The 13,764-nt window shown below is 44.1% G+C and overlaps 1 long non-coding RNA gene across 2 annotated transcripts; it reads right to left on the bottom strand.

The window, feature by feature from the left end:
- Positions 1-9,705: 9,705 nt before the first annotated feature.
- On the bottom strand, positions 9,706-11,518 carry LOC138956772 (uncharacterized). Of its 2 annotated transcripts, XR_011452793.1 has the most exons (3): positions 11,149-11,518; positions 10,018-10,112; positions 9,706-9,842 (listed from the first exon to the last, which is right to left on the bottom strand). It is a non-coding gene; the product is annotated as an uncharacterized lncRNA (long non-coding RNA). The 2 variants fall into 2 exon arrangements; XR_011452792.1 differs by lacking the exon at positions 11,149-11,518 and having other exon boundaries at positions 10,018-10,201.
- Between the last annotated feature and the right edge of the window lie 2,246 nt (positions 11,519-13,764).

Below are 13,764 nucleotides of genomic sequence, written 5' to 3'. Positions count from 1 at the left end.
GTTCGAACCCCGGCCGGGTCATACCTAAGACTTTAAAATTGGCAATCTAGTGGCTGCTCCGCCTGGCGACTGGCATTATGGGGTTAGTGCTAGGACTGGTTGGTCCGGTGTCAGAATAATGTGACTGGGTGAGACATGAAGCCTGTGCTGCGACTTCTGTCTTGTGTGTGGCGCACGTTATATGTCAAAGCAGCACCGCCAACTGTCAGAGAACCGGGTCGAACAGACGAATGTAGCCTACTGGCAAATACTTTGAACAGAGGTAAGTTTATCAATCTAATAATTTTTGTATCAGCATTTTGCTTTGCTATTCCTTACCGTTATCCTTCAACTACACACACATGATTCCTCCTCGGACAACAGGTTTGAAAGCAAAGAGTCTCAATAATCCTGATTCACAAGTCAATCCAAATAATAAACACAATGAACTTCATGATTGCACAGATCTGAAGTCAAGCCAGTTCCATTATTTAAAATGTTACTCCAGTGATCCTTAAACTTGATTTGTTTATTTGTTTGTTTGTTTATTTGTTGCTTAACGTCCAGCCGACTACGCAGAGCCATATCAGGACGAGGAAGGGGGGGATGAAGGGGGCCACTTGTCAAGCGATTCCTGTTTACAAATGCACTAACCCATTACTTGTGTCCCAGCAGGCTTTAGTAAAACTAAATTAATACCTACTGGAAGATTACCAGTTTCCAGTATGTTAAAATAGGCTTAACCTATCTACTGCTGGACTTACATCAGAACACTAACAGATTAAACTATACATGAATCGCGAGACAAGCGGCAAGAGAAGAGATTTTTGGAAAAAATACAGGTGAATGAGCAAGAAGGCAGAAAAAAGAAAAGAATTCATGAAGAAAAAGAGAGCATGACAGGAAAGAGGAACCAAAAATCTACCTAACAGCAAACTAGAAAGCTCCTGCGGTTCCAAAAACAGGAGGGGCTTTTAATTTCATAACCGCAGTGCCCCACTGCGGGACCTTAAACTTGAAAACATTTACTGCCACCAAGTCCCGGTAGCATCACAGTGTGTAGCCAATGTAGTGTACAAACAAATGTACTACAATATAACACATATACTATGAGTAAGCAGATGGAAAACAGGTTAGTTGGGGGGTGGACACATCACATCCCTCTTGTCCTCGCGCACAAACTCACGAATCTGGGTGAACAGGTATGGTTGTCGCTCACGCGAGAGTCCGGGGGTGGGCAGAATCAGTGGCATGTCTGCCAAGGCTCGGAAAGCTTCCCGGCTGACCAGCAGGTTCCGCTGCTCCTCAACTTCAGCCAGAGACATCTTCACAAAGACACACCCAGGGTGCTGGTGTGACATTATGAAGTGGGCAAACTTCAGCATGCCAGGCAGGAGCTTGAACGCTGGCTTGAGGAAGGTCTGCCAGTCGTACGTGTTGACAAGAGTAGAGCCATCCTCCCTGCCGACTAGCTGTGGAATGCCGTTAACGTGGCTCACTGCTGTGCTCTCTCCCACGACCTTGCACAAAATTAATCATCGAGGCAGGACACCTCGGATCGCCGGAAGCACTTCTTTAGCAGGCCAAAGGCCCAGTCGAGGGCAAACTTTGTATGCCCGGCTGGCATGAAGTGTACATTGATCTCTGTGTGAAGGCCTTTCATGACGCGCCAGATCAGGTACCACATTACAAAGTTATTTTTTTCTGCCCTGAACAGTTGTCACAATGCAGACTGAGCACTTGCTCTCCTCCTAGTCCGTATTTCTCGAAGAAGAAGTGCAAGTAGCTGATTACAGCAGTGGACCCTTTACTGCAGTTGACGCTTTCGTCGACAAGAAAGTTGACTTGTTGAGGGATGGCCTCACAGTTGACACCGAAGATGGCACATTTCCTCGGCACCAGGAAATACATTGAGCCCGGTTGTGCAGCGTTACTTGTAAGATGCACCTGCTGCGCAAAATCAAAGCAATAATGAACAGCAATGGGGCGTGAGTTTGGGGCAGTCTCCGTGAGAGCGGTCAATCCAAGCCCCTGCCTGGACGCCGCCTGCCTGGACAGCCGTCTTGCACTGGGCTATTTCATCCTTGTAGAATTGACGCTCTGCAACCACTATATACTCAAGTGTCGCTGTTGCTCCAGGATAAGTTCGCCCTTCTCTTCGTCGGTCAGGTTTGCACTGCGAAATATCTTGGTGTTGTTTTGGCACCTCCAACACAAATCTGTCATTGGTCTGCATACCACGATGAATGGGCAGAGCTCACGCCACAGCCTGTTGAAGATTGTCTTGGCAACAACTTGAGGGTGTCCTGGAACACATTAATATCAATCTTCACATAACACGATCACTCACTTTCCTTCGCTAATAGTTGGTCAACAATTATGATGCATAGCTGACACAGCCTGGTGAATAATGTTGATGTGGCAAACAACTCAGGGGTGTCCCGAAGAAGAAACAAATATCACAGTCTTCATGTAAAGCCAAGTCCAGGTTGTGAACGCCCAAAACCCATGTAGTTCTCTGTCGGAATGCTTAAGTCAACAAAAAGTAATGCATATTTCTGTCCAGACACAATGCAAGGTGTGACTTGTAGTAATTCTATCTTTGAAATGTTATGACTAAAATTAATTGAATCTAGTTTTGAAGAAATACAAAAAAATGTAGAAACAAACGAATAACACACGTACACATTGAATGCACAGTGCCCTGCAGTGTTATTACAAATAAATCTGTAATTATTATTTATTTTTGAACACAAGCAATGATGCCATACAAACTAATAGGTGTAATTTTGAAAGGGATGAGTAGGGGGAGGGGGTGGGGGAGGAGAGTTTTTCATTCAGTAGCCTTATTAATTGTTTTCCCTTCTTTCGAAGTTTAAATTACGGGGTCATGATTTAAACTCCTGATTAAATTGTTCATGTCCCAACATTTCATTAAAAAAAATGAAACTTTGCAATAGCCCCCTCTATTTCTTCTTCGTTACCTATTTCTCGGTAAGTATAGATATGGTTGCAGCTGTTTTTAAATCACACGTGGCTCATATACGCAATATATATGTAGAATTATAGTTTTGTGTGTGTTTGGGTAATTGTATAAATGAATGCACACACATACACAAGCCAGAGACAAACATGCAGATACACAGACCAACCAGACAGCCAGTCACAAACACAGACAGACAGACAGACCGACCGACAGACGTACAGACAGACAGACAGACAGACACACACACACACACACCGCACACACACACACACACACACACACAAACACACACACACACACACACACAAACACACACACACAGACACACACACACTCATACACAAACACACACACACACACACACACACACACACACACACACACACACACACTAACACACACACACACAAACACACACACACTCATACACAAACACACAGCACCCCCTATATCTATTTAATTAAAAAAATATATAAAAAAAACACGAGAATGACATTCAGCTATGTGCGCTATGCATTCGCAGACAACTGTGTCAAGGTCGGCCAGCTATTACTGGAGGAAAAAACAAGGCCCCCTGTCTAGTCTCTAGTGACAGCAACGTAAGTGCATATGTCTGATTTGAACACAATACATTCACCTCGATCAAATGCAGCTTATCCCGCTGTTTCTTGTCTAAAATAGTTTCCGTTCACGTCAACCTACGGCATGCATTAACACATCTATGCAAATTGCAGGTCGTGACCTCAATCAGCACATGGAATACATACAAGTATTTAGTTGTGCATTATCTCCGCAGCGTGTGTTTGCTAAGTGTCAATCACATGTCAGTGTCAGTAGCTACTCTGTCTGAAGGAAAAAGAACTCAAAAGAGACACTCGTTTTATTGGGCGTATGCCAGCAAGAATTTACATATTTTTCAGACAATCTCATGGTTGGATACTAATAATCTGTCATAAACCGATCAATACATTTTTTTTAAAGGTCGTTGTTACATACTTATGTACCGGTAATAGTTTGCCAGAAAGTGCAAATCTGTCAGACAACATTATGATTGGATATCGATACCTTCGTTAACCGATCTATAACTTTTTGTTTGGAAGCCGATGTTACAGATTAACAGTGAGCTAGCATGAATGTGCATTTCTGTCAGACAATGTCATCATGGTTGTAACATTATATACTTTTTATACCGATCAATATACCTTTTTAAAAGTCGATGCTAATGACTTATTAGTATGTAGTTGGGGATATTGTTGCACTCCTTTTGAATTTTTGTTTTCCTTATTGCATTAGTGACAAGCCCATCACGGGATTTGGCCAATGTGCGTCATTCGAGAGACAGGTCGATAAACTAGCAGTTCGTTGCCCAATAAACACTCGATCCCTATCACGTGTCTTTCCCGGTTTTCATTGCGGTTATAGACGGGCGCAGTGGCCTTGTGGATAAGACATCGGCTTAGTATAATCGGAAGGTCGTGAGTTCAAATCCCGGCCGCGGCCGCCTGGTGGGTTAGGGGTGGAGATTTGGCGATCTCCCTGGTCAAATTATGTGCAGACCGGCAGTGCCTTATTCCCCTTCGTGTGTACAGGCAAGCACAAGACCAAATGCGCATGGAAAAGATTCTGTAATCCATGTCAGAGTTCGGTGGGTTATAAAAACCACGAAAATTCCCAAAAGCGGCGTATGGCTGCCTGAATGGCGGGGTGAAAACGGTCATACACGTAAAAACCCACTCGTGCACAAAAATGAGTGAACGTGGGAGTTTCACCCCATGGACGAAGAAGAAGAAGAGAAGAAGAAGAAGATTGCGGTTATACACAGATTTAAAGGTACACTCCTTCTCGTGTCAGGGGTATTGTTCACCGCCACACATCTACCCATGCAGGCTTTCATATATATATGTGATCAGAGCATACCTCCACTTCGATACTTACCCAAAATCAACAGTGTGACTGCTTTGTGTGCAGAGTTGGACTGTTTGTATAAATAAAATACTATCGTATAAAAGCCATGGCGCCACTATATGGTGCGATAGTGAGCAGGACTGTTTTGATGGAAAGGATTGTGCTTTTACATTTAGGCCTAAAAAAAAATTTGGTGTGGTTACGGTAACCCGACCTACCCTATTTTTAGGGGCCGATCCTATAACTTTTTATTACATTTGTCCAAAAAAAAAAAACCGAGTGCAAAAAACGCAATGAAAGCGAAAGCGCCCGAGTCGCACACTTATTTCCCTGTCAAGTAGGTTTAATTTGTACACATTAGAAAAAAAAGTTTAAAAAAAAAAAAGTGATTGCCTACCTACCTACCCTATTTTTTTTGGCTATGTTACCGTAACCACACCTATTATTTTTTTGGCCTTATGTAACACCCCCCCCCCTCCAACACCACCACCACCTTCACCGACCCCCTTCCCTGCCGACACCGAAAACTCTTCTATTTTTCAAAACACGTTCTTGACTCATTATTGCCGTGCAGCCATGTGAGAGAAGACGCTTCAAAAAAGGTACTTTAAAGGCACAGTAAGCCTCCCGTAAACCATCACAGATACGGTCAGGCTTTTACACACAGTACAAACACCCTTTCATTTAAACACTCACCGATTGAGAACATCCTAGGTGCCCTCCGTAAAGAGCGAACAATTTTCAAAGAATTTATTTTTGCGTGGTTTATCTTACCCCTGAGCCATCGTGAACCCGTGTGATCCAGTTTCCCTTTTTCACAATGTTGTCGTCAGTTAGTCATTTGAATGCGACTCGATGTGAGCTTATCTACAATAGCACGTTTTTATGCACGAAACAAACGGCTGTGGTTCACAAGAACTCTAGCGATGGCTTTTGACTGTTGAGAGGAACGGCGATATGCATAAACCGTCGTCTGCTACGACCCTTGCGTGACCCTGCTTCCGGGCTTTTCTTTTTTCAAACTTTCACAACTTCGAATTAGTCTGGGGACTCGTGGCAGGATACTGCATATCATTGAACAAAGCACCAACATTGGCATACATATACCTTTTTACATTCTCTATCGAATAAGAGGATGACACAACTGATCGGAAAAGGTCATGACCTTCAAACCTATACTCTTCATAAAAAGAAACGCATCATTTCTAAAAGTCTCTATACTGCCAGTTTCTGTCAGAATCAGGTTTGCAAAATGAGAAAAAGAAAGCCCTTTAGTATTCCTAATGGCATGAGAGGATGACAATTTGATTAAATCATCACGATTATACTCGTCATAAAAAATAAAGCATCATTTCCTAAAATCGCACACAAAATTAGCAAGTTAGTAAAAGTGCAAAACAGAGCAAGAACACATCCTTTTTAGTATCCCCTGCGACAATTAAACACACAAAAGCACGCAGTCTCAAGTTCACAGTGAAAGAAATACATCTTTCACCAAATTGTAAACTCGGTTTCGGGGCGCGTGTTGTTTGTTTTACTTGCGAAAAGGGAAACGATGCCTACGCGACATCTTCTCAAACTTTCGCAAAACAGCAATGTTTGATGGATCCATATCTGCTTAGGCCAAAAATAAAAAAAGGTCTGTTTACGGTAACATAGGGTGAAAAAATAGGGTCGGTAGGTCGGCTTTTTTTTTTTTTAATTTGTTTTTTCCATTTTTTTTATTTTTTATTTTTATCCCCTCTCTATGATGTTTTACAGTTTATTTCTTCTCATCAATCCCTGTTTTTGCCCAACATAACTATAAACAGTACTTTGAGCTTACCTCCCTTCTGTCGTCTGCTGTTTGAGCGCAAACAGCTCTATTTTGGATGCGGTTGTTTTTTTTTCAGACGATCCAAAAAAAAGATTAGGGTCGGGCCTAAAAACTAGGGTCGGTCGGGTTACCGTAAACAGACCTATATTTTTTTTTGGCCTTATCAGAGTAAACAATGTATCCATTGGAAAGGTAACAAGATCACTAAATCGCTTGACACGCATTTTGAGTGATCATGAGCTTGATATCACGCACTTACCTTACTTTCCCGCAAACAACAATACAGAACTTCCGTCTATCTCAATGTTTATGAGGCCTGGATGTCACTTCTGTAGCATGAGCCGCCACAGGAGCACATGACTTCCTTCTGCCTTGTTCTGAGGTATAAAAGAAGGCCAGTATATATCATATATATATGGCCAGCGGCTATGTCAACCATGCCAATGACAGACATTCGGCTCTCCTGCCAGGAAGCCAAACTGCTGCTAGCCAAGCTAAAAAGAGAGGAAAGAGAGCAGACTCTGTCACAAACATGTGAAGAGAGAGGATGGATACACCTCCCCTACAATAGGAAAGGGCACCACCTCCCACTCCCCCCGAGACCCATGAGCCTGTTGCGTCGCTTGCGCACGGTCAGCAGCCGCATCTACTGGGACAAGGCAGTCTGTCAGTGTGGCAAGACTGGACACCTCAAACACGTGTTTGAAGGTTGTGACACTCTCAAGGAAGAGATGGCTAGTCTCATCCGCTACAGAAGGGAGAATGCCCTTAGTCTGGGAGACTTTCTCCGCCCACACCTATCATTCGGAGAGATACCGATGATGGTCTTGGTCACCAATCTGTTCACCTCAACTGTTGCGAGCTGGTTCTAGTGTGTTTGCAGCAGACCCAGCACAGATCCACAGACACACATTTTGTAGTCCTGGCATCCTGAAAGGCAGAGGCCCCAACCTACAGGTTTGCTTCCATACCAAAAACGCCTCCTGAGAGACGGGAACTTGGGAGCAGATGCAACAGCTCCGCTTGAACCTCAGAAACCAAATGTGCCTCCATACACACAGATCCCTTAGACGGCCGAGGTTGTGGCCTCTAAGGTTCTCTTGTACCAAACCGCCTCCTGACTCTGCATCAGATTGCTTGCGCTGGCATCTGCTTACATAGACCCACATTAAGTCACCACCGAGTGGTAGACACAGACGACATTTGGTAGCACTGACTGCCAGCTCCACGGTAATGCGTACCCCTAGCGCGGCTCTGCTTGGGTGGGAATGTTCTGAGCAAAACACTATGTGATACTCCATACCCCCCGCCCTCCATGGAACTTCTTGACCCCAACATATTGGGTGGGGAGTTTGCCCAGTCGGTAGAGGCGCTGGCTTTAAAACCGGTTGTTACTATCAGCGTGGGTTCAACCCCCAAGTTCGGCGCGAGATGTGTGTCCCAGAGTCAACTTTGTGCAGACTCTCCTCGGTGTCCGAACACCCTCCGTGTGCACGCATGCGCACGATAAAGATCCCAGGGTCACAGCGAAAGCCTCAGGCCTTGGAAACACGAATACATGCATGCAACAGCCAATAAAGTAACCATTTCAGCACTGACCCAAGACGACCCAACCCGGTCCCTAACTCATTTCAGGTCTCCTCTAGCAGCCGGCAGCCAGCGGTCTACACCCCTACCCCCCCCCCCCCCCCCCCTGCATTTTTATTTTTTATTTTCATACAAAGGCCGATTTTCCATGTAACATGCCCCTAATGGCTTTGCCGTGAGGGCGTAAAACTTACATTTTCTCTTTCTGGCCAGTGGTGTTTCCCTCGACGTTGAGTGAAATGACCTTGAAGATGTGGGTCGTTTACTTCTCTTGTCTCCTTTCCTTGTGTTGAACATCAGAACTTCGGAAACTGACGACACTGACTTCTGCTTGTTGCTGATCTCCGTCAAAGTCGAACCAGACACGTTTCCATGCATTATCATACCTGTGAGTGCACGCAGACTTTCGGGAACAACGTCTGCTGAGGCCTTAACAGTACCGTCAAAACAATAGTCTTTGGAAAGGATATCTTTACGGACAATCTGTGCGGCACGTGCAAGATGAAATGCGTCATCATCTAATGTTCTTGCAAAATTCAGCAAACTGCTGACGTCTGTATCGAAAATAAGGACAGTTTCTTTACCTTGCCTTTGAGCTTGCAGATTTGGCACCATATGAAGAAGTCTTTCTTTGGAGTCTTGTTGTATGAACCTTTTTGTTATATATGAACAGTCCAGCTCACGAAACTGGCTGTCATACACTTTGCACAGTTCAGACATTTTGAACAGTGACATGGACTTGCTTTCTCTCTCTTCTTCAATGAAAGAAAGGAGTTGACTTAACACTGTTAACTCATTTTGTTCGTGTGCGTCATTAATTCCCCGTTCTGCTAAGGCTTTTTTTTAGATTTATTGTACAAAGTCAACTTGCAAGATGAATGATTTGGCGTCCAAAGCATGCATATCCCCCTCTGATAATTTTCCCAAGAGTGATCGGTCCTGCACAATCTCTGCATATTCACGAATTGTTTGGTAGATGGTAAATGTACATGCGTTCACAAGTTTTTCAGAAGTACCATCTTTTCCGCATCGCGGTCACACACAGGTCCTATCGTCCTCCTTGTTTTGACGGGGATGTGCAGTTCTTTCTGGTCATTATCTTCTTCTTTCAAGTATCTCTTCTCAGCACGAGCAACTTTCTGGTATCAAATTTGTTCCTGCAGGTTCTGTGCCATACAGCTTTTTTCTCTTCAAAGGTTGTCTTCATATCGTTACCTTGTTCAAGGAGATCCTTGTTCAAAACAAACACAGACGAATCCCCAGGGGCTTCAAGTTTCAAAATATTGTCGACGACACGACCGTACCCAGTCTGCACGCCAGCTTTGGCAAATGTTGATTGTGTCGGATTTACTAATTTTTCTTCTGTTTCTGTTTGGCATATTGCACATAAAGACCAGTTGACCAGGGCACGGGCCTCCAACATTGATGGGTGTGAATTACCTTCATGAACCGCTTCTTCTGAAGACTCCTCTTGTGTTGGCAGTGGTCTGGGATCCAAGCTTTTTTCCTGGACAGATTCCGGGAGATTGTGAGGGTCCAGGGAAGTCTCTGCATCCAGGATGAGATAACCTAATGAAAACAAACAAGGGCAATAAATCAACTGCAAAACAATTTTATTTGTGACTTAATCAAACAACACACACACACACACACACACACACACACACACACACACACACACACACACCTAATACACAAGCGAACAGGCATATCCCCCCACCCCCCTCACCCTTTCGCCTCATACCTTCGCGAACCGTGTCTTCAGAAGACGTTCCTTGTTTTGGCAGTGGTCTTGAATCCATGGTTTCTCTTGACTGATGCGAGGGTCAGGAAACGTCTCTGTATCCAGAGTGATAAAACCGAATCAAATACAGACAAACAAGGAAATAAATCACATGAAAGACAATGCTGTATGCGACTTAACTACCCCCCCCCCCCCACACACACACACACATAAAAACACATGCACACATACATTCTCTCTCTCTCTCTCTCTCTCTCTCTCTCTCCACACACACACACACACACACACACACACACACACACACACACACAGGCACGCACACGGCACACACACACACGCACACACTAACACACACCCACACAAACACAGACACGCACACACACACACACACACACACACACACACACACCGGCACACACACACACGTACCAACACGCATGGCTAGAATATTAGGTTACATTAGATATGTGACATGATCGTCTACGGCTCTGTGCAGCGAATGAGAGAACCCAATAGTGACCGCACGCAAAACGCACGTGGATTGAATGAAGCATGCACTTCAAATGTCTGTGTTTTCTTATGATACATATAATGTTAATAGACTGTCGTATCGATTTCTGTACATGCAATAACATCATCAAGATTCAAGAGTTAATTACCAATTACCTACATATCGAAGATGTACAAAATTCAATATGATTTCTGACTGTCAGGGCCACATAAAAACGAAAGCAAGGTAAACACGAATAGATCTAAACAGCAAGGCGTTTCCAAGATTTTGTGTCAACAAAATAATATTGTTGAAACAGTGTTACGAACAATAGCCGCTGCTTTCACAGGAACTCTTATTTTCCCAGACCCATCGTAGACTGGAACCATCTACAGGACGATCAAGTTCTGGCAGGATCTATGGAGATCTTTAAATCTGATCTCCACCCACTTTAGGACTTATTTATATGCGCACCTCCCTTCCGTCGATCAAATGACAGAAGTGGTTTTTCAACGTATTGACACAGATACAGATCTGGCATTCATTGCAATCACTTTCGCGCCCCCCTCACCCCCTCCCGTCTACCCTCCCCCCCCCCCCCCCCATTAAAACATGTATACATGTAACTGAAAGCATCTTACCGTTTACTCGAAGGTCGTGGGTGCAAAATATATAGCAGGCGCCTTCATTCTGCAAACTCAAACACCATGCTGTTGCTCTTCAAGCAGACGACAAGTATTCCGCGCAAAGCGATACGTCTAAAATCTGATTGGCTAATATTCACAAGGTCGCGGATCACTCGTGTTGGAGTTATCTCCCGCACTGCGTTGTTTACCTTCGAAACGATTTTTATTTAATTAATTTTTTCACCCTTTCATACTTGCTGGATGACTTGTGTCATCCTCTTAATCGATTCTTTGTACTTTTATGTGCAATTGCTGAGAAAACTACAATTTGTTCAATGATTTGCAGTATTGTGGTGTATTCTTGCCACGAGTCCCCAGACTAAATTGTACTGATCTTGTCTTGATGAAAAAAGAATTCTTTTATGATTAAAGAATGTTTGTGTAACAAGCTGTCAATTTATTATTTAGATTTTAAAAGTTAGGTCTAGCGCAAAAACGCACCACGGTCCAAAAACATTCTGATAATCATCGATCCACGGCTATGGCCAGTTTACATCGATAGAATGAGACCCGAAGGGAAGTAACTCATTTTTGACCTGAGTTCAGGATGGGTCCAAAAAGTGTTCGAGACAATCTGCAAAATTAATTCTTTAAAAATTGCTCGCTCTTTACGTAGGGCACCTAGGATGTTCCCGTTTTGTGAGCGTTCAAATGGAAGGGTGTTTGTACTGTGTGTAAAAGCCTGACAGTATCTGTGATGGTTTACGGGAGGCTTACTGTCCGGGCGTGATTTCCGGTATTGACAGCCGTCCAGCACCAAAACGAGGCGCCATTGTTGTAGAGGAGCAAGTCCACGAAAATAAATTCTTTGAAAATTTCTCACGCTCGACAGAAAGCAGCCAGGATGTTCCCGTTCGGTGAGCGTTCAAATGGAAGTATGCTTGTACTGTATGTAGACGCTCGGGGAGCTCTGTGATGGTTTACGGGAGGCTTACTGTGCCTTTAAGATACCGCTGTTGCATGTATACGACTGAAAGCTACATTTGATTGAATCTTCTTGTCTCTACCTTCCGACCGTAAAGGTGGTCTTTAATTGAGCCCGAAGTCGACTTCGCGAAGTCTTTTTACCGAAAACTCAGTGCTAAAGCTTCGTGCGGCAAGCTTCGAGGAGTATTCTGTACGCGTTGTCGACTTCGCCCAGTTACGGACAGGCCTAAAGGCGGTCCTGCATTCAGCCCGAAGTCGGCTTCGCGAAGTCTTTTTACCGAAAACTCAGTGCTAAAGCTCCGTCCGTCCAGCTTAGCGAAGTCTTTTTACCGAAAACTCAGTGCTAAAGCTCCGTCCGTCCAGCTTAGCGAAGTCCTTTTACCGAAAACTCAGTGCTAAAGCTCCGTCCGTCCAGCTTAGCGAAGTCTTTTTACCGAAAACTCAGTGCTAAAGCTCCGTCCGTCCAGCTTAGCGAAGTCCTTTTACCGAAAACTCAGTGCTAAAGCTCCGTCCGTCCAGCTTAGCGAAGTCTTTTTACCGAAAACTCAGTGCTAAAGCTCCGTCCGTCCAGCTTAGCGAAGTCTTTTTACTGAAAACTCAGTGCTAAAGCTCCGTCCGTCCAGCTTAGCGAAGTCTTTTTACCGAAAACTCAGTGCTAAAGCTCCGTCCGTCCAGCTTAGCGAAGTCTTTTTACCGAAAACTCAGTGCTAAAGCTCCGTCCGTCCAGCTTAGCGAAGTATACTTCGCGTAGTCGACTTCGCCAAGTCAATTTGAGGCTTTAAAGTGACCCCGAGCAGCAGCTATCCGCAATGTGGGGTCAACATGTAGCCTACCTAGCAAATGCGAAAACTATGCTTCATTGAAATAGCACTCTTTTCAAAAACGATCAAGTTGATGTTTAAAAGTAGACTTTGTTTCTCACACATGGTTTTTTTTTTTAATCAGCAGCGCAGCAGATGTATATGTTGTAAAAGAAACGTAATCGTTTTGTCCTGTCCAAGTCACGGTCTTGCAGCAGAGCAGTATCTTCTTTTGTTGTGTCACATCATTTTCGCTGGAGTCGGACCATCATTCTCGTCAGAGACTGAGAGCATCAGCAACGCTTGTGTATATATAGCTACTAGAGGAATACCCGGCGAAGAATCGCGAGACAGAGACAGACAGCGTGGCGGTTCACCACAATCACATTTGAAGGCGAAGTCCTGTCAAACGGGATTGAGAATTTTAGAGCTTATTTCTAAGCCCTATATTATCTGTTATGGCTTCTCAAATGCCAGAACATACAGACAGACAAAAGTCGCCAGACCCCATCACAAACAGAACTCTACAATCCACAGGTGTTGCCTCCACACACACACACACATAGACACAGACACAGAAGCCGTATATATCTATCTATATATATATATAAATATATAGAGATAGATGACAGTGGATTTTTTGATAAATAGATTCGACCTTTGCACTTTTACAGTGAGGACAACTTACGGGTACATGCAAGGAAATCCCACAACTTCTAAGGCGAACAACTCTGCAGAGTCTACTGTGAAGGGCGACGGTAGTCTCCCTGTCACACTCGACCCCCTTTGAATGAACTTAGGTCCCTCCCAGGTGGAATGGGAACAGCACGAAAATGATTCAGTG

The sequence above is a fragment of the Littorina saxatilis genome, unplaced genomic scaffold, assembly GCF_037325665.1.
Source record: "Littorina saxatilis isolate snail1 unplaced genomic scaffold, US_GU_Lsax_2.0 scaffold_2581, whole genome shotgun sequence".
Taxonomy (NCBI): Eukaryota; Metazoa; Mollusca; class Gastropoda; order Littorinimorpha; family Littorinidae; genus Littorina; species Littorina saxatilis.
Note: the sequence above shows the minus strand (reverse complement) of the source record. Positions and strands in the feature narration are given on the sequence as shown.